Here is a 22,214-nt window from a genome sequence, read left to right on the forward strand (position 1 = left end):
CTGTCCATCAATTGTTGTTTTTGCATTTGTCACCCCGAGTGGGATGGGTATGCTCAGACGTGAGTCCCATGCTCTCCACACCCCTGGAGTCAAGCTATCCAGGCTGATGATGGCTCATAGCCGGAAACCGGTCCTTGGATGCTTGATTCCGGTCCAGGAAAGACATGGCTTGGCAGTTCGGGCTGGACTGTTCCCATGAGGCACAGGGTCAAGGTTGATTTGCATATGGCCATGTCTGACCTGGGGTGGTGTGGAGTGCAAAAAACTGATGGATTTAGGCCCAGATCTCTGTACTGGGGTGAATGTATGACATTGTTCTGCATTCTGTCCATCAGTTGTTGTTTTTGCATTTGTCACCGAGAGTGGGATGGGTATGCTCAGACGTGAGTCCCATGCTTTCCACACCACTGGAGTCAAGCTATCCAGGCTGATGAAGGCTGATAGCCAGAAACCGGTCCTTGGATGCTTGATTCCGGTCCAGGAAAGACATGGCTTGGCAGTTCGGGCTGGACTGTTCCCATGAGGCACTGGGTCAAGGCTGATTTGCATATGGCCATGCCTGACCTGGGGTGGTGTGGAGTGCAAAAAAACAATGGATTTAGGCCCAGATCTCTGTACTGGGGTGAATGTATGACATTGTTCTGCATTCTGTCCATCAATTGTTGTTTTTGCATTTGTCACCCCGAGTGGGATGGGAATGCTCAGACGTGAGTCCCATGCTCTCCACACCACTGGAGTCAAGCTATCCAGGCTGATGAAGGCTGATAGCCAGAAACCGGTCCTTGGATGCTTGATTCCGGTCCAGGAAAGTCATGGCTTGGCAGTTCGGGCTGGACTGTTCCCATGAGGCACAGGGTCAAGGCTGATTTGCATATGGCCATGTCTGACCTGGGGTGGTGTGGAGTGCAAAAAAACGATGGATTTAGGCCCAGATCTCTGAACTGGGGTGAATGTATGACATTGTTCTGCATTCTGTCCATCAATTGTTGTTTTTGCATTTGTCACCCCGAGTGGGATGGGAATGCTCAGACGTGAGTCCCATGCTCTCCACACCACTGGAGTCAAGCTATCCAGGCTGATGAAGGCTGATAGCCAGAAACCGGTCCTTGGATGCTTGATTCCGGTCCAGGAAAGTCATGGCTTGGCAGTTCGGGCTGGACTGTTCCCATGAGGCACAGGGTCAAGGCTGATTTGCATATGGCCATGTCTGACCTGGGGTGGTGTGGAGTGCACAAAAATGATGGATTTAGGCCCAAATCTCTGTACTGGGGTGAATGTATGACATTGTTCTGCATTCTGTCCATCAATTGTTGTTTTTGCATTTGTCACCCCGAGTGGGATGGGTATGCTCAGACGTGAGTCCCATGCTCTCCACACCACTGGAGTCAAGCTATCCAGGCTGATGAAGGCTGATAGCCAGAAACCGGTCTTGGATGCTTGATTCCGGTCCAGGAAAAACATGGCTTGGCAGTTCGGGCTGGACTGTTCCCATGAGGCACAGGGTCAAGGCTGATTTGCATATGGCCATGTCTGACCTGGGGTGATGTGGAGTGCAAAAAAACGATGGATTTAGGCCCAGATCTCTGTACTGGGGTGAATGTATGACATTGTTCTGCATTCTGTCCATCAATTGTTGTTTTTGCATTTGTCACCCCGAGTGGGATGGGTATGCTCAGACGTGAGTCCCATGCTCTCCATACCACTGTAGTCAAGCTATCCAGGCTGATGAAGGCTGATAGCCAGAAACCGGTCCTTGGATGCTTGATTCCGGTCCAGGAAAGACATGGCTTGGCAGTTCGGGCTGGACTGTTCCCATGAGACACAGGGTCAAGGCTGATTTGCATATGGCCATGTCTGACCTGGGGTGGTGTGGAGTGCACAAAAACGATGGATTTAGGCCCAGATCTCTGTACTGGGGTGAATGTATGACATTGTTCTGCATTCTGTCCATCAATTGTTGTTTTTGCATTTGTCACCCCGAGTGGGATGGGTATGCTCAGACGTGAGTCCCATGCTCTCCACACCACTGGAGTCAAGCTATCCAGGCTGATGAAGGCTGATAGCCAGAAACCGGTCCTTGGATGCTTGATTCCGGTCCAGGAAAGACATGGCTTGGCAGTTCGGGCTGGACTGTTCCCATGAGGCACAGGGTCAAGGCTAATTTGCATATGGCCATGTCTGACCTGGGGTGGTGTGGAGTGCAAAAAAACAATGGATTTAGGCCCAGATCTCTGTACTGGGGTGAATGTATGACATTGTTCTGCATTCTATCCATCAATTGTTGTTTTTGCATTTGTCACCCCGAGTGGGATGGGTTTGCTCAGACGTGAGTCCCATGCTCTCCACACCACTGGAGTCAAGCTATCCAGGCTGATGAAGGCTGATAGCCAGAAACCGGTCCTTGGATGCTTGATTCCGGTCCAGGAAAGACATGGCTTGGCAGTTCGGGATGGACTGTTCCCATGAGGCACAGGGTCAAGGCTGATTTGCATATGGCCATGTCTGACCTGGGGTGGTGTGGAGTGCAAAAAAACGATGGATTTAGGCCCAGATCTCTGTACTGGGGTGAATGTATGACATTGTTCTGCATTCTTTCCATCAATTGTTGTTTTTGCATTTGTCACCCCGAGTGGGATGGGTATGCTCAGACGTGAGTCCCATGCTCTCCACACCACTGGAGTCAAGCTATCCAGGCTGATGAAGGCTGATAGCCAGAAACTGGTCCTTGGATGCTTGAATCCGGTCCAGGAAAGACATGGCTTGGCAGTTCGGGCTGGACTGTTCCCATGAGGCACAGGGTCAAGGCTGATTTGCATATGGCCATGTCTGACCTGGGGTGGTGTGGAGTGCAAAAAAACGTTGGATTTAGGCCCAGATCTCTGTACTGGGGTGAATGTATGACATTGTTCTGCATTCTGTCCATCAATTGTTGTTTTTGCATTTGTCACCCCGAGTGGGATGGGTATGCTCAGACGTGAGTCCCATGCTCTCCATACCACTGGAGTACAGCTATCCAGGCTGATGAAGGCTGATAGCCAGAAACCGGTCCTTGGATGCTTGATTCCGGTCCAGGAAAGACATGGCTTGGCAGTTCGGGCTGGACTGTTCCCATGAGGCACAGGGTCAAGGCTGATTTGCATATGGCCATGTCTGACCTGGGGTGGTGTGGAGTGCAAAAAAACGATGGATTTAGGCCCAGATCTCTGTACTGGGGTGAATGTATGACATTGTTCTGCATTCTGTCCATCAATTGTTGTTTTTGCATTTGTCACCCCGAGTGGGAAGGGTATGCTCAGACGTGAGTCCCATGCTCTCCACACCACTGGAGTTAAGCTATCCAGGCTGATGAAGGCAGATAGCCAGAAACCGGTCCTTGGATGCTTGATTCCGGTCCAGGAAAGACATGGCTTGGCAGTTCGGGCTGGACTGTTCCCATGAGGCACAGGGTCAAGGCTGATTTGCATATGGCCATGTTTGACCTGGGGTGGTGTGGAGTGCAAAAAATGATGGATTTAGGCCCGGATCTCTGTACTGGGGTGAATGTATGACATTGTTCTGCATTCTGTCCATCAATTGTTGTTTTTGCATTTGTCACCCCGAGTGGGATGGGTATGCTCAGACGTGAGTCCCATGCTCTCCACACCACTGGAGTCAAGCTATCCAGGCTGATGAAGGCTGATAGCCAGAAACCGGTCCTTGGATGCTTGATTCCGGTCCAGGAAAGACATGGCTTGGCAATTCAGGCTGGACTGTTCCCATGAGGCACAGGGTCAAGGCTGATTTGCATATGGCCATGTCTGACCTGGGGTGGTGTGGAGTGCAAAAAAATGATGGATTTAGGCCCAGATCTCTGTACTGGGGTGAATGTATGACATTGTTCTGCATTCTGTCCATCAATTGTTGTTTTTGCATTTGTCACCCCGAGTGGGATGGGTATGCTCAGACGTGAGTCCCATGCGCGCCACACCACTGGAGTCAAGCTATACAGGCTGATGAAGGCTGATAGCCAGAAACCGGTCCTTGGATGCTTGATTCCGGTCCAGGAAAGACATGGCTTGGCAGTTCGGGCTGGACTGTTCCCATGAGGCACAGGGTCAAGGCTGATTTGCATATGGCCATGTCTGACCTGGGGTGGTGTGGAGTGCAAAAAAACGATGGATTTAGGCCCAGATCTCTGTACTGGGGTGAATGTATGACATTGTTCTGCATTCTGTCCATCAATTGTTGTTTTTGCATTTGTCACCCCGAGTGGGAAGGGTATGCTCAGACGTGAGTCCCATGCTCTCCACACCACTGGAGTTAAGCTATCCAGGCTGATGAAGGCTAATAGCCAGAAACCGGTCCTTGGATGCTTGATTCCGGTCCAGGAAAGACATGGCTTGGCAGTTCGGGCTGGACTGTTCCCATGAGGCACAGGGTCAAGGCTGATTTGCATATGGCCATGTTTGACCTGGGGTGGTGTGGAGTGCAAAAAATGATGGATTTAGGCCCGGATCTCTGTACTGGGATGAATGTATGACATTGTTCTGCATTCTGTCCATCAATTGTTGTTTTTGCATTTGTCACCTCGAGTGGGATGGGTATGCTCAGACGTGAGTCCCATGCTCTCCACACCACTGGAGTCAAGCTATCCAGGCTGATGAAGGCTGATAGCCAGAAACCGGTCCTTGGATGCTTGATTCCGGTCCAGGAAAGACATGGCTTGGCAGTTCGGGCTGGGCTGTTCCCATGAGGCACAGGGTCAAGGCTGATTTGCATATGGCCATATCTAACCTGGGGTGGTGTGGAGTGCAAAAAAACAATGGATTTAGGCCCAGATCTCTGTACTGGGGTGAATGTATGACATTGTTCTGCATTATGTCCATCAATTGTTGTTTTTGCATTTGTCACCCCGAGTGGGATGAGTATGCTCAGACGTGAGTCCCATGCTCTCCATACCACTGGAGTCAAGCTGTCCAGGCTGATGAAGGCTGATAGCCAGAAACCGGTCCTTGCATGCTTGATTCCGGTCCTGGAAAGACATGGCTTGGCAGTTCGGGCTGGACTGTTCCCATGAGGCACAGGGTCAAGGCTGATTTGCATATGGCCATGTCTGACCTGGGGTGGTGTGGAGTGCAAAAAAACGATGGATTTAGGCCCAGATCTCTGTACTGGGGTGAATGTATGACATTGTTCGGCATTCTGTCCATCAATTGTTGTTTTTGCATTTGTCACCCCGAGTGGGATGGGTATGCTCAGACGTGAGTCCCATGCTCTCCACACCCCTGGAGTCAAGCTATCCAGGCTGATGATGGCTCATAGCCGGAAACCGGTCCTTGGATGCTTGATTCCGGTCCAGGAAAGACATGGCTTGGCAGTTCGGGCTGGACTGTTCCCATGAGGCACAGGGTCAAGGTTGATTTGCATATGGCCATGTCTGACCTGGGGTGGTGTGGAGTGCAAAAAACTGATGGATTTAGGCCCAGATCTCTGTACTGGGGTGAATGTATGACATTGTTCTGCATTCTGTCCATCAGTTGTTGTTTTTGCATTTGTCACCGAGAGTGGGATGGGTATGCTCAGACGTGAGTCCCATGCTTTCCACACCACTGGAGTCAAGCTATCCAGGCTGATGAAGGCTGATAGCCAGAAACCGGTCCTTGGATGCTTGATTCCGGTCCAGGAAAGACATGGCTTGGCAGTTCGGGCTGGACTGTTCCCATGAGGCACTGGGTCAAGGCTGATTTGCATATGGCCATGCCTGACCTGGGGTGGTGTGGAGTGCAAAAAAACAATGGATTTAGGCCCAGATCTCTGTACTGGGGTGAATGTATGACATTGTTCTGCATTCTGTCCATCAATTGTTGTTTTTGCATTTGTCACCCCGAGTGGGATGGGAATGCTCAGACGTGAGTCCCATGCTCTCCACACCACTGGAGTCAAGCTATCCAGGCTGATGAAGGCTGATAGCCAGAAACCGGTCCTTGGATGCTTGATTCCGGTCCAGGAAAGTCATGGCTTGGCAGTTCGGGCTGGACTGTTCCCATGAGGCACAGGGTCAAGGCTGATTTGCATATGGCCATGTCTGACCTGGGGTGGTGTGGCGTGCACAAAAATGATGGATTTAGGCCCAAATCTCTGTACTGGGGTGAATGTATGACATTGTTCTGCATTCTGTCCATCAATTGTTGTTTTTGCATTTGTCACCCCGAGTGGGATGGGTATGCTCAGACGTGAGTCCCATGCTCTCCACACCACTGGAGTCAAGCTATCCAGGCTGATGAAGGCTGATAGCCAGAAACCGGTCCTTGGATGCTTGATTACGGTCCAGGAAAGACATGGCTTGGCAGTTCGGGCTGGACTGTTCCCATGAGGCACAGGGTCAAGGCTGATTTGCATATGGCCATGTCTGACCTGGGGTGATGTGGAGTGCAAAAAAACGATGGATTTAGGCCCAGATCTCTGTACTGTGGTGAATGTATGACATTGTTCTGCAGTCTGTCCATCAATTGTTGTTTTTGCATTTGTCACCCCGAGTGGGATGGGTATGCTCAGACGTGAGTCCCATGCTCTCCATACCACTGGAGTCAAGCTATCCAGGCTAATGAAGGCTGATAGCCAGAAACCGGTCCTTGGATGCTTGATTCCGGTCCAGGAAAGACATGGCTTGGCAGTTCGGGCTGGACTGTTCCCATGAGACACAGGGTCAAGGCTGATTTGCATATGGCCATGTCTGACCTGGGGTGGTGTGGAGTGCAAAAAAACGATGGATTTAGGCCCAGATCTCTGTACTGGGGTGAATGTATGACATTGTTCTGCATTCTGTCCATCAATTGTTGTTTTTGCATTTGTCACCCCGAGTGGGATGGGTATGCTCAGACGTGAGTCCCATGCTCTCCACACCACTGGAGTCAAGCTATCCAGGCTGATGAAGGCTGATAGCCAGAAACCAGTCCTTGGATGCTTGATTCCGGTCCAGGAAAGACATGGCTTGGCAGTTCGGGCTGGACTGTTCCCATGAGGCACAGGGTCAAGGCTGATTTGCATATGGCCATGTCTGACCTGGGGTGGTGTGGAGTGCAAAAAAACAATGGATTTAGGCCCAGATCTCTGTACTGGGGTGAATGTATGACATTGTTCTGCATTCTGTCCATCAATTGTTGTTTTTGCATTTGTCACCCCGAGTGGGATGGTTTTGCTCAGACGTGAGTCCCATGCTCTCCACACCACTGGAGTCAAGCTATCCAGGCTGATGAAGGCTGATAGCCAGAAACCGGTCCTTGGATGCTTGATTCCGGTCCAGGAAAGACATGGCTTGGCAGTTCGGGATGGACTGTTCCCATGAGGCACAGGTTCAAGGCTGATTTGCATATGGCCATGTCTGACCTGGGGTGGTGTGGAGTGCAAAAAAACGATGGATTTAGGCCCAGATCTCTGTACTGGGGTGAATGTATGACATTGTTCTGCATTCTGTCCATCAATTGTTGTTTTTGCATTTGTCACCCCGAGTGGGATGGGTATGCTCAGACGTGAGTCCCATGCTCTCCACACCACTGGAGTCAAGCTATCCAGGCTGATGAAGGCTGATAGCCAGAAACTGGTCCTTGGATGCTTGAATCCGGTCCAGGAAAGACATGGCTTGGCAATTCGGGCTGGACTGTTCCCATGAGGCACAGGGTCAAGGCTGATTTACATATGGCCATGTCTGACCTGGGGTGGTGTGGAGTGCAAAAAAACGATGGATTTAGGCCCAGATCTCTGTACTGGGGTGAATGTATGACATTGTTCTGCATTCTGTCCATCAATTGTTGTTTTTGCATTTGTCACCCCGAGTGGGATGGGTATGCTCAGACGTGAGTCCCATGCTCTCCATACCACTGGAGTCAAGCTATCCAGGCTGATGAAGGCTGATAGCCAGAAACCGGTCCTTGGATGCTTGATTCCGGTCCAGGAAAGACATGGCTTGGCAGTTCGGGCTGGACTGTTCCCATGAGGCACAGGGTCAAGGCTGATTTGCATATGGCCATGTCTGACCTGGGGTGGTGTGGAGTGCAAAAAAACGATGGATTTAGGCCCAGATCTCTGTACTGGGGTGAATGTATGACATTGTTCTGCATTCTGTCCATCAATTGTTGTTTTTGCATTTGTCACCCGAGTGGGAAGGGTATGCTCAGACGTGAGTCCCATGCTCTCCACACCACTGGAGTTAAGCTATCCAGGCTGATGAAGGCTGATAGCCAGAAACCGGTCCTTGGATGCTTGATTCCGGTGCAGGAAAGACATGGCTTGGCAGTTCGGGCTGGACTGTTCCCATGAGGCACAGGGTCAAGGCTGATTTGCATATGGCCAAGTTTGACCTGGGGTGGTGTGGAGTGCAAAAAACGATGGATTTAGGCCCGGATCTCTGTACTGGGGTGAATGTATGACATTGTTCTGCATTCTGTCCATCAATTGTTGTTTTTGCATTTGTCACCCCGAGTGGGATGGGTATGCTCAGACGTGAGTCCCATGCTCTCCACACCACTGGAGTCAAGCTATCCAGGCTGATGAAGGCCGATAGCCAGAAACCGGTCCTTGGATGCTTGATTCCGGTCCAGGAAAGACATGGCTTGGCAATTCGGGCTGGACTGTTCCCATGAGGCACAGGGTCAAGGCTGATTTGCATATGGCCATGTCTGACCTGGGGTGGTGTGGAGTGCAAAAAAACGATGGATTTAGGCCCAGATCTCTGTACTGGGGTGAATGTATGACATTGTTCTGCATTCTGTCCATCAATTGTTGTTTTTGCATTTGTCACCCCGAGTGGGATGGGTATGCTCAGACGTGAGTCCCATGCTCTCCACACCACTGGAGTCAAGCTATACAGGCTGATAGCCAGAAACCGGTCCTTGGATGCTTGATTCCGGTCCAGGAAAGACATGGCTTGGCAGTTCGGGCTGGGCTGTTCCCATGAGGTACAGGGTCAAGGCTGATTTGCATATGGCCATGTCTGACCTGGGGTGGTGTGGAGTGCAAAAAAACAATGGATTTAGGCCCAGATCTCTGTACTGGGGTGAATGTATGTCATTGTTCTGCATTCTGTCCATCAATTGTTGTTTTTGCATTTGTCACCCCGAGTGGGATGGGTATGCTCAGATGTGAGTCCCATGCTCTCCACACCACTGGAGTCAAGCTATCCAGGCTGATGAAGGCTGATAGCCAGAAACCGGTCCTTGGATGCTTGATTCCGGTCCAGGAAAGACATGGCTTGGCAATTCGGGCTGGACTGTTCCCATGAGGCACAGGGTCAAGGCTGATTTGCATATGGCCATGTCTGACCTGGGGTGGTGTGGAGTGCAAAAAAATGATGGATTTAGGCCCACATCTCTGTACTGGGGTGAATGTATGACATTGTTCTGCATTCTGTCCATCAATTGTTGTTTTTGCATTTGACATCCCTGGAGTCATGACGCGGAGAGAACACCTGTCCGCTCAGAGTGGCTACAGCGATACCAGCCGTGAGCTGGCACACATGCGGAGGCTCATGGAGGACATGGTGCGGATGGAGGCGGAAAGGATGGCAGTCACCACTGCACATCAGCGGAATGTAGCTGGGATCTACCATGCCCTGCAGATCCTCATCATGGCATTGCTGCCACAAGGCATGGCGATGATGAATGCTGCTGCCCCCACACCATGCACATCTCCACCCCATATGTGTCAGTGCCTCCCAGTGCGGCAGGCCTATCCACTCCGGCATCTGATGTGTCAGTGGGACACAATGTGGCCGACAATCCTCCTCCGGCCCCTGATGTGTCAGTGGCACACAGTGCCGCAGCCGGTGCAGCAACACCCACAGGTGGGGCAGAGCACTCATATGGGGACAAGGACGTGGATGTGCCTGTGATCAGAAGAACTCAGTAGCATTCATTTCCGCCAGGTGGCCTGTTTCCGCTTGGTCCCGCACATGGCCTCATGACCTGCCACTGACCCCTGATTCACTCATATGCACTCACCTTGGACAGCGACATGGATTGCCACATCCTGTTTGATGATCAATGACGCGGCGACCAGACTGCGGACTGTGCCCTTCCTCTTCCGCAGTACCTGTCATTCCCGGATGGACTCGGCTGCACCTCCCCGGGCCCATATTGTGTAGTGTGCTCGGCATTGCCCTGTACCGATCCAGCTGCAGAACTGCACTGGATGTGCAATAAACATCCAGCGACGCACTGCTGTCTCATGTCTTTCAACATTCATGTATGTATGTGTGGATGAATGTAGGGACAGTGATTACCCTTGCGTCAATGATGCTCATCCTGTGGGATGCCAGCCAGAGGGTGCTACATAGCAATTTGTGTAACTGGTCCCGTGGACACCACAACATGGACACATGCATCAGCCACTTCCTTGTCCAGACATGGACTGAACCACACCCAGAGCCCAGAAGTCATTGTTGCAAGCCCTGCGTTGTTCCGGCATACGGCAGGCCAGACCACTCTGCTAATGCTCCGAGGAGGGGCCTCATTGCTACCCATCACAGGCGTACTCGCAGGTGGTGTGCAGGACACTGGTCTAGATGTCAGCATGTCACAGCCACTCCCTGAAGGTAGGTTTGTATGCACACCACACCCATCTGGCACAGGCGTCACAGGCCATGTGACCCTGCAAATATAAGGGGCCGACAACGTCACATTCCTCATTGCAGGTGGTGACTGGATGACGGACGCTCCATGGTGCTCAATCATAAAGTGCCCATGATTTCCTGCGTACAGGGTTGGTGGTACCCGAAGGCTTGCGGCTGACATGGGCCTACAACCATGTGGCACTGACTGGCGTAGCACTGGGTTAGTGGCACCCGAAGGTCTTGCGGCCGACACAGGCCAACCACCATGTGGCGCTGACTGGCGTAGCACTGGGTTAGTGGCACCCGAAGACCTTGCGGCCAACACGGGCCTGCCACCACATGTCGCTGGCTGGCGTAGCACTGGGTTAGTGGCACACAGAGCAATACAGCCGGCACAGACACCCCACCATGGGACACTGACTGTGGTTGAACAGGGTTAGTGGCACACGGAGCATTGCGGCCGGCACAGGCAACCCGCCACGGGACGGTGACATTCTAAGCACTGAGGTAGGGGCACCTTAAAGTGCTGAGCGGGTGTGCAACCTGTGATGATGCCCCGTCCCTGCGGTCCGGACAGCTCAGGTTTTGTGTGCCCTGCTGGACCGCAGTGTAGGCCAGAGCCAGCGGGCAGTGCGGGCCTACCACCAGGTGGCCTCGCTTCCGGGATCACAGAGTTAGTGGCACCCATTGGACTGAGCAGGTGTGCAGCCTGCGATGGTGCCGGGTGCACTGGTATGTCCTATGTCATGGAGTGATCAAGACCCAGCACCAGACGTGAGACCTGGTGGCCTGCACAACGTGGCTGCATGGTGTGGAGGGTGCCATGTCCACCAGCCAGGCTTGTGGCTTGCAGTGGCACATAGTGGGACCTCCTGTCTGCACGCCGAAGCGGAAGGTGAGCAGTGAGGCTCGGGTGTGCATGGGCGGGCATGCTCCGATGGGTGGCGGGAGGGGCTGGGTGCCTCTGCCTGGGTGTGCATGGGCGGGCAGGCGGGCAATGTTGCCTTGTGAAGGGTGTGTACTTTCCCAGTCATGTATCTGGACTGTTTCAGATCACGGCTCTGACTCTGATGTGTGACCTGGTATACTGCTACACATACCGGCAAGTGGTTGGAGACACACCGGTGGCAGCAGGTGAGCATTGTGGCCTGGGTGCGCACGGGTGGCATCTCTATCTCTCTCTCTCCCCCTCTCTTCTTTTCTCTCTTTCTCTTCCCCTCTCTTCTTCTCTCTCTCTCTCTCTCTCCACCTCTTTTCTTCTCCCTCTCTCTCTCTCTCCCCCTCTCTTCTTCTCTCTCTCTCTCTCCCCTTTCTTCTTCTTTCTCTCTCTCTCTCGCCCTCTCTCTTCTTCTCTCTCCTTCACTCTCTCTCTGTCTTTGATTTGCGCAGGACACACCTTCTCATCATGTTTTTTGTCTTGCAGGCTGTGACCTACGGATTTTTCCATGTGTCGTCATTTCATTTCAATGTTCATTTCAATAAAGTTTCATTGGTTGCTTCGAAAGTGAATGTGTGATACTCATTGCTGTGACGACACATGCATGTCACCAGTTGTGATTGTGCGACATCAGGCGGATTATTTTTTACATGTTTAGGTGTAGCTGATGTGGAATGTCTTTGGTTTGGGGGGTTCCAGGGAGGGGTGGTATTGGGTGTGGTGTTGGTGGGTGTTGTGGCCCTCTTTGGTGTCCGTGTTGCATGTTCAGTTGCTCCATGGCATCTGTTTGTCTTCAAGTGTGGCTCTGGGCTGTGCTCCCTTTTGTGGTGCAGGCTGTGGTCCGACTTTACACCAGGCCAGAGCAGGTGTTATTTCCTGCTGCTAATGTGCCTTATTGCGTGTTTTGTGTTCTTATCGCCAATCTGGCTGGTTGTTGAGAATGTTGCGGAGTGATGTGGTCGCTGCTTTTTGCTCGGGAACTCTGCATTACCGATAGTTGCCGGAATCATCCGTGGCGATGTTTGTTGTGGATGCTAACGCAGGAAATGTGGTGCTGTGGGCTGTTTCCATCGGCTTGTGAATGGGGAGGTAAATTTATCACGACTTTGGCTGTGCTAGCTGAAGCCTTAAATGCATCCCAGACTACATTAAACGGTGTACTATTTGTGTGATTAAACATAAAAAATCAGTAAAAAAAGGAAGTAAAAGATGACCTGACCTGGTCAGAGCCGGTCGCTCCACCCGCCTCGTGCTTGACCCCCGAGTGTTGCCGCCTTCGCTGCCCGCTGTGCCTCTGGTGTGCCCCTGAGCTGCTGTGCCCCTGAGCTCGCCAAGGATCTGGTCTTGTGCATCATTCTATATTTTTTAAATATTGCCCAGTATCGTAATTATTGTGCCTGTTTCGTTCTTGCTCTGTATTGTTATTGTTGTGCCCCCTGATTGCTGCTGCCACCGTGGGCCGCTGTGCCTCTCCGGTTTCGGTTTCTGTTTTAGTATTCCGGTTGTTGTGCCCTGCGCCCCTCCACCCCGCTCCCTGCCGCCGCTCAGCCCAACCCCCGTTCCCTCCTGCATCACCGCTCCTCCACTCCCCACTCGCCACCCCGCTCCCGCCTCCCAGCTGCTCCTCCCCCCCAATAGTTGTCTAGGTCTGCACCAACGAGACGGGGAGCTGTGACCCGACCTGACCTGGTCAGAGCCGGTCGCTCCACCCGCCTCGTGCCTGAACCCCGAGTGTTGCCGCCTTCGCTGCCCGCTGTGCCTCTGGTGTGCCCCTGAGCTGCTGTGCCCCTGAGCTCGCCAAGGATCTGGTCTTGTGCATCATTCTATATTTTTTAAATATTGCCCAGTATCGTAATTATTGTGCCTGTTTCGTTCTTGCTCTGTATTGTTATTGTTGTGCCCCCTGATTGCTGCCGCCACTGCGGGCCGCTGTGCCTCTCCGGTTTCTGTTTCTGTTTTAGTATTCCTGTTGTTGTGCCCTGCGCCCCTCCACCCCGCTCCCTGCTGCCGCTCAGCCCAACCCCCGTTCCCTCCTGCATCACCGCTCCTCCACTCCCCACTCGCCACCCCGCTCCCGCCTCCCAGCTGCTCCTCCCCCCAATAGTTGCCTAGGTCTGCACCAACGAGACGGGGAGCTGTGACCCGACCTGACCTGGTCAGTGCCGGTCGCTCCACCTGCCTCGTGCCTGACCCCCGAGTGTTGCCGCCTTCGCTGCCCGCTGTGCCTCTGTTGAAATCTAGGCTGTGACATAAACATTATCGGCGCTATTTTGTCTCTTTCCAGACTCGTACGGGCGCGTAAACAGCAGCCATTTTTGAATGCCATGGCCTCTCTGCCCACTGCTGATAGCCAGCGCGTCTCTCTCCCCCTCACTCTCCGGCCTCGCAAGCATCCCCCCCCGCGCGCTCTGACAGCCCCCGATCCCTCCTGCTTGAGCCCTAAACACACCTCCAGCGCAGCCCTACCTCCGAGCCACATCCCGTGCTGAACCCCCACACCCTTTCATCTCATTCATAAAACAGGCCCTTTTGATAACCTCTTCCTCCTTGCCCTATTGTTCGGCTTGATCCCAGGCCATCACTTCGCCCAACAGATGCAGTTTATTGTCCCTACAGTAGGACCTCGCCTCACATCAAAGGAGCGGGGATTAATCAAGGCCCTCACACCCCTAGATCCGGCCGACCGCCTACATTTCCGTTCCCAGCGGAATGTCCAGCTGCGTGATTGCCATCACATGCTGAGAGCGGGGTGGGAACTCTACTGTAGATGTGTGTGGGAACGGTCCTGGACCGGGGATTCCGAGGATGTCTTCCTGTACTTCAAAGAAATGTTACGGATGTAATGTATGCAATAAAGCCATAAAACTGTGTATAAGAGGCCAGGCCTCAGAGATGTTGTTAGAGCACCTCGAAACGATACCTCGTTGTCTGATCTGATGTGTTCTGCTCCGTCGGAAATAAACTCCTGTTTCCTGCCTTCCAGTCTCCAGCGCCTGCCTCTTTATTTGGTAATCGTAGTTGGGTGAGAAGCGGCTAACGCCGGGCAAACCATGAAAGAGGGGAATCGACCTAAATCTGCCTGAACCCTTTTTCCTCAATTGGCGTCCCAAACGTGGGGCCCATCAGCGACACGTGGATCCAGTGGGAGAGGTCCTGACGACGAAGTGAACGACTGCAACGATCGGGATGTGCACCTGCCCGATAGACCCTCGTCTGGCAGCCGATCATCCGAACTTCACCGGTTCCGAGCAGACCTCTCTCGAGTGATCTACGGTCCTGACTGGGAACCATCAGGAGTGCCACGACAGAAGACAGAGGATGATCGGGCGCTGGAATCGGAAGACAGGAAACTGTCGATGCGGTCCGGGTAAGGTCGTGTAAACACGACAAACTGTGAAATATTTGATTGATCGATTGGAAAATACTAGTATTACTCTCCGAATTGTTGGTTCTATTGGAGATTCTCTGTCTGCAAACGGAGAGGAATAGAAGGTATTCCCTCTTCCTTTGCAGGTAGTGAAGGGTAGGTAACGCAGGCTTTTGCCCCCGTTGTAATCCGTCGTGCCTATCTTCCTCCCCCACTGATTGATTGTTTGCCCGAACATTGTTTGTTCGAGGATTGCTTTCTCGAGAATTCTCTATCTACAAACGGGGAAGGATAAACGTATTCTGTCCTCCTTTGCAGATAGTGAAGGATAGGTAACGCAGGCTTTTGCCCCCGTTGTAACCCGTCGTGCCTATTTCTTTCTCGCCACTGATTGTTTGATTGAACGGACATTGGTTGTTCGATATTGCTTCTCTGGAGGTATTCTCTGCTCACAAATTACATGGAATAGAAATATTCTGTCTAGTCTTTGTAAGCAGTGAAAGGATAGGTAGTGCAGACTTTTGTCCCCGTTGTAACCCGTCATGCCTATCTTCTCCCCATTGGTCAGTAGTTGGTTCAGCCCGGACCGCTTATTAGAGGTGGATCATCCGGCTCCTCTGGAAGGCACCCCTAATAAGGATATGTGTTTAAAATATGGACTAGTCGCCGTAGCTTATAGTAAGTTATGGCATAAATATACTAAAAAGGATCAGGAAAGTCAGTGGCCACTGATAGGATCCTTCGATGACACAAAAATAAGCGCGCTGGAAACAGCCCTTTGTAACAATAAAACCACGCCCACTATGCTTGATAGTTTCGGCATGTGGCGCAAAGAAGCAGAGCAACGAAAGAAAAGAGAAGAAGCGAGACTAGGAAAAGAGTTACGAAAGGCAGCCCACCTGGCTGCTAAGAAACTAGAAGAAGAGATAAAAGAAAGGGAGGAAGCCAGACAAAAACAGGAATCCGAATCGACAGGCCAGTGTCCTGTTAGGACCCCCTCTACGCTCTACCCTGAGCTGACCTCCAAACAACGGGCGAACGATGAGCTGCTGCTAGGTCCGTCGATCATCTATATGCCCCCCCCATATGCCCCCTCCCAACCCCTAGTACAGCGCTTGCCAGCTCCGAGCGCAAATGAGAATAACCTTGAAGCTAGTGCCCCAGCCCTCACGGCCTCCGCTCCGGCCGCATTAGTAACGACATCTGATGAACCCGAGACTAGCAAGCAGCCACCGGGTAGATTGAATAGATTGAGCAAAGATGAACGAGAGGGAATTGACAAGATAGCAAAGGCACTGGTAGAACGGAAGGAGAGCGAAGAATACACGATGGATATGCACAATTCGCATGCCGGTGGCCACAGACGGCATTTCATTTTACGGTTCAGTTACCACACCCTGAACGCATATGAGGATAGGTATCAGAATCGGGGTCCTGCTAAATTGACAGCGTTATATAGAAAAGTCGATATTGGGGACGAGGCCGAGCGTGACGCGGCGGACCTCTTCATGCAAACGCTTGAAGTTTTCCGCCACCTCACGGAACAAAAACCGGAAGTTAAGATTACAGTTCCCGAAACAACTGGGTCCTCATCAGAAGTAGGCAACACCATGATGCCTATCAGAGAAGCCGCCCCCTACTGGGTTCCCCCACGAGGTCAGGGAACAAACGACGATATCAACCACGCAGATGCAAAGGGGAGGGTTGTGTACAACTGGGTTTATCAACCTTGGGATCGGCAAGATATTCTAACTTTTAGGCAAACCCTGCCCGATTTAAGAAAGAACCCGACAGCATTTTATACAGAACTAGGTACAGCCTTGGGTTCAACCATAATGACCCTAGCTGACATTGACTTGTTTTTCGGGTTATGTCTGCCGGCTGATGTGTGGAAACAAATCCGAAAAGCCGACCACACAGATCTGTTCGGACATACCTGGAATCAACTCAGTGAACTAGATAGGCAACGGGAGCCCGGAAAGAAACCTGTAAAAGACATATTGGAACTCCCGGACAAAATAGTTCAGAAGCTAAAGACGTTGATCCCAGAGAAGAAGGTAGACTGGTCGGTAGTCACGGCTTGCCGTCAGAAACCCCAGGAAGACGTATCAGAATACTTCTCCCGATTTGAAACGGTGTTCTCCGACTACAATGGCCAAGACATGACCACCGCAACCGTACAACACCTATTCGTGCAAAACTACGTAAAGGGTCTATCGCAAGAGGTCTCCCAAAAGTTACAGACGAGCGAGAGTAGTTGGGGGGCCTCCAAACCTGCAGCTATCCTTCAGATGGCTCAGTATTACGAACACCAAAAGAACGAGAACGAGAGGGCGACTGAGAAAAAGAAAAAGGACTTGAAGGAACGAGTGATGATTGCCCAATTGCAAGGAGTGACGACAGGAAAGGAACGGTATAGGGGAAACTACCAGTCGAATGCCCCTAGAAACTCACCCCCCTAGAGACCGCACACCCGGCGCTCCACTAACAGACCTCGATGAGAACCAGTGTGCGTTTTGCAAAGGATTTGGCTATTGGAAGTCTCAATGTCCGGTCCTCCTGGAAATGATTAAAAATAAAGAGACGAGGGACATGACGAATGGCCCCAAGACTAGAGGGCAGGGACGAGGGCACACCCACGACACCAACAATGACAGACCTGGCAGACCGAACACATTTGACCGCCCCCGACAGAATCAGTGCCAACAGTCTGTCTGCGACAACGCTCACGACTTTGCATAGGACTGCCAAGGGCAAGGAAGGGATCCAGTCGAGCTCTATGTTGACCAGCAAGGTCCTTACGTCACCGCTAAGGTCCTAGGCACGAAGTCTCCATTTCTGGTAGACACTGGCGCGACACGTAGTGCGTTATCTAAACGACTGATTCCAAGGGCACCCTTGTCTGGCTCACTCATAACATCAATAGGCTTTGATGGAACGCCCTCCACTAACCCTTTATCCGCACCGGTTTCCTTCGATTTGGACAGTAATCCCACTGACACGACGTTTCTGCTTTCCTCCAACACCCCCGATGCCATTATGGGACTTGACTTGCTAAAGCATTTCCGAGCTACTATCAGGTGTTCACAAGACGGGGTTCGAGTCATTCTGTACGATAACCCGACTCTGCTCAGACCTCATCCCGCACGACACATGCTCTCCATCTCTGACACTGACGCATCCTTACTTGACTCTCTGCCTCTGTATCTTTGGGCTAAAACTGACGCTGATGTAGGACGAATGATGATCGACCCCGTGCGCATAACTGTCCGCCAAGATGTGATACTCCCAAAACTCCCGCAATATCGGATATCGCCCGAAGGCGAGAAGGCATTGGTAATGATTATCCAGTCCCTGGTAGAGGCAGGAGTGGTAGAGGAAGTAGTCAGCAATATTTGCAACAGCCCTATCCTACCCATTGTGAAGAAGCAGGGCGAGGGAGATGAGAAAGCGTATCGCTTCATCATCGACCTTCGAGAGGTCAACAAGGTAGTTGTACCCCAGTACCCCATAGTCTCAGATATCGCCACCATTCTGACCCTGATTCCTTCCACAGCCACCACCTTCACTGTAATAGACCTCAAAAACGCTTTCTTCTCCATCCCCATCCACCCGGACAGCCGCTACCTTTTCGGCTTCACATTATAATCCCGCTCATATAGATTTTGTAGAGCTCCCCAAGGTTACACAGAAAGTCCCAGCATCTATAGTCAGGCCCTCAAGAGACAGCTGGACACCGTTCAGCTACCGAAGGGAGCGGTGTTGATACAGTACGTCGATGACATCCTTTTGGCGGCGGACACCACTCCACTTGCGGTCACGGCCACCATCCAACTCCTGCACTTCCTCGTGGAAAATGGCCACAAGGTCTCCAAAAAGAAGTTGCAATTCTGCCAACCCCAGGTCACCTACCTAGGCCACCTCTTGTCCAAAGAAGGGAGAAAGCTTACACCCGATCGAATTCAGGCCATTCTAGAAACCCCCGTCCCAAAGACCCAGAAACAAGTCCGCTCCCTGGTAGGCCTCACCTCCTTCTGCCGGCAGTGGTTGCCAAATTTCAGCCTCATTGTAAAGCCACTACTTTCCCTACTAGCCAAAGATGTCCCCTTCCCACTCCCTTGGACCCCCGAATGCCAATCATCCTTCAAGGAACTTCGAGACGTCCTTTGTTCAGCACCGGTCCTAGGAACCCCCGATTACACAAAGCCCTTCTCTCTCTACACCCACGAAAGGGAGGGGTGCGCTTTGTCTGTCCTGACTCAAACCATTGGCCCCAAGCAACGACCATGTGCCTATTTCTCTGCCACCCTTGACCCTGTAGCGAGAGCCTTGCCTGCCTGCCTTCGAGCCGTAGCTGCCGCTGCTGTCTCTATCCGACAAAGTGAGGGGATCGTACTCTCGAATTCCCTCACAGTATTAGTGCCCCATGCTGTTGACACCCTCTTGAACCAGACTAAAACGCAACACCTGACTAGCGCCCGACTGACCGGATACGAACTGACTGCTTGCACCTCACATCACGCTGAAAAGATGCACCACACTGAACCCAGCCACCTTGTTGCCCCTGCCCGAAAACGACCCAAACGTCCCCCTATACATGACTGTGTGACTCTCACAGACGAACAGACTAGGAGTAGGGTTGACCTCCGAGACAGACACAGACCCTGACGGAGAGCTATGGGTAGACGGCTCTTGCATAAAACTCCCCGACGGCACCACCTCAGCTGCCTATGCAGTTACCACAGCCCGAGCTATAGTTGAAACCGCCCGCATCACACAACGATCCGCACAGGCGGCAGAACTGATTGCCCTCACACGAGCATGTATTATAGCGACAGGGACTACTGCAAACATTTACACAGACAGCCAGTACGCCTTCGGAGTGGTTCACCATTTTGGACTCTTATGGAGGGAAAGGGGATTCTTGACGTCCCACGGCACGCCCATCCTCCACGGAGATTTAGTCTCCGCCCTGATTGAAGCAGTTCTCCTTCCCAAACGATTAGCGGTAATCAAATGTCAGGCACACAAGAAGGTGACAGACTTAGTCGGTCAGGGAAACGCGCTGGCCGACATCACTGCCCGAACCACAGCTGAGAATAGGACGACGACCCGCATGTATGTGACCAGGTCAAAGGCAGAAAAATGGACTGACGCTAGGGAAGCGATTAGGGACATCCAGATGGCCAGCTCACCCCACAAATTGACTGAATGGGCACGGGTGGGATTGAAAGACGAGGAAGGCTGCTGGCGGACGAAGGACACAAACAAATGGTTGCTACCCAATTCATACCTGATCCCCATACTGACTATGGCTCACTCCCCTGCGCACATAGGATCAGCCCCCATGATCGAACTTATCTCCAAGGTCTGGCACAACGACAAAATCCCCGACTCAGCCAGACGCCTGGTCCAGCAATGCCTTATCTGTTTGCAACACAACCCTGGGAAAGGAACTGTGGTACCCCGGGGAGGGTTTGGTGTCCCCGACCATCCTTTTGAGGTCCTCCAGATGGACTACATCCAACTAGAAAGATGCCAAAGCCTGAAGTATGTATTAGTCATTGTATGTGCTTTCAGCAAATGGGTAGAAGCCTATCCAACCCGTGATAACACTGCCATGACCACTGCCAAGGTACTGCTGAAAGAGTTTTTCCCTCGCTACGGTCTTTGTCGGATTCTATGGAGCGACAACGGCCCCCACTTTATAGCTGAAGTTATCCAACTAATCTTGAAAGGGTTGGGTGTAAAACAGAGGTTTCATGCAGTTTTTCGCCCCCAATCTGCTGGCATAGTTGAGCGACACAACGCCACACTGAAATTAAAACTGTCAAAGATAGTGGCCACCACAGGACTTAAATGGCCAGATGCCCTCCCACTGGCATTACTATCGATGCGCTCCACTCCCACTGAGCACCATTTGACCCCCTACGAGGTTGTATTTGGGCGACCGATAACCTTCTGGACTGCCCCTAAACCGACCTCCATTCACGACGTCCCGGACGTCCTGCTGTCTGAGTACTTGTGCAAATTGACTAAAACGTTGTCTGTCATTCATCAGCAGGTGCAGCAGGCCATCCCCGATGCTTCCAGGGGTCCGGGTCACGATATCCAACCGGGAGATTATGTGCTGATCCGGAATTTCCAACGGACAAAGAGTCTGGAACCCCGGTGGACGGGCCCCTGGCAAGTACTGATTACCACCCGAACGGCTCTTCGAGTGGAGGGGAAGCGACACTGGCTGCATGCGCACCACTGCAAGAAGGTCTCCTCGACCCTGACCACGACAGAAAACGTCAGCACCCAAGAAGAACTGCTGAACAAAGACCGGCCATCCTTGAACTGTTATCCTGATACCGAGGCACTCGAACTTGCAAAATTCTCTGATCCCACTGTGCCATCCAGGGAAGGGTATTGCCTGCGTCGAAAGGAGGGAGCTTCGGCCAAGTAGACCACAGACTAAGTTGAATCTCAGAACGGTAGCCTAAACACAACCAAGGGTTACCCGAAGAGAGGCTAAACGAAGTCAGCGGTTCTGCCCACTACCGAGCACCTTGAAGATGATGGAAGCGCCAGATAAGAAGATGATGGAAGCGCCAGATAAGAAGACGACGGAAGCAACAGGAAATACCCGTTATCGAAACCCTAAGACTGACAGTATACACAAATCGAAGACAATTGCTCTTTTCATTGTCCTCCTCTTTTGCCTCCTCCTCATGACTTCCTTCTGGATCGTGGAAGAGAGCACACCCGCTCATCAGATATTGCTGACCACTGCACAGCCAACCACTATGAAAGAGCATCATCTGATCTCCCTTTCGCCTCAGCTCCGAGAAAGGCGTAAGGAGTTTTGGAACAATTCCTTCGTGGAACTGCTGCACCAACACAACCTTGCCGCCAACGCCACCAACTGCTGGATCTGCGGGTTGCTCCCGCATGCCACCGGACACTCCATTCCTTTCATCCCTTCCCCTTTCTCAGTTCACGGCTCCTGCCTTGCCTGGTTGATTCTCTTGCAAGAGAGCTACAAGGACAACGCCACTTCAGGTCAAACAGTGTCACACTTCTACCATGGGTTCTGGCTGAACAAAACCGGAAGAACATCTGCTCCCTTTTGTCCTTTGACCACTGGTCCCTCCTTCCAGATGGACATCCCTGCCAAGGAACGAGTTGAAATGCAGGTGATCCATAATTCAGTCAGACCCACCTTCTCCTACCTACGGAAACGAACTGCTGCCACTCTGACTGTGGCTCTGTCTGTTATTAATGTCACGGGCCTCGTGTGCCTCGAAGGCCTGGGAACACAGCTGGTGGGTCACAGTTCC

Source organism: Lissotriton helveticus, chromosome 6 (genome assembly GCF_964261635.1).
Source record: "Lissotriton helveticus chromosome 6, aLisHel1.1, whole genome shotgun sequence".
Classification (NCBI taxonomy): domain Eukaryota; kingdom Metazoa; phylum Chordata; class Amphibia; order Caudata; family Salamandridae; genus Lissotriton; species Lissotriton helveticus.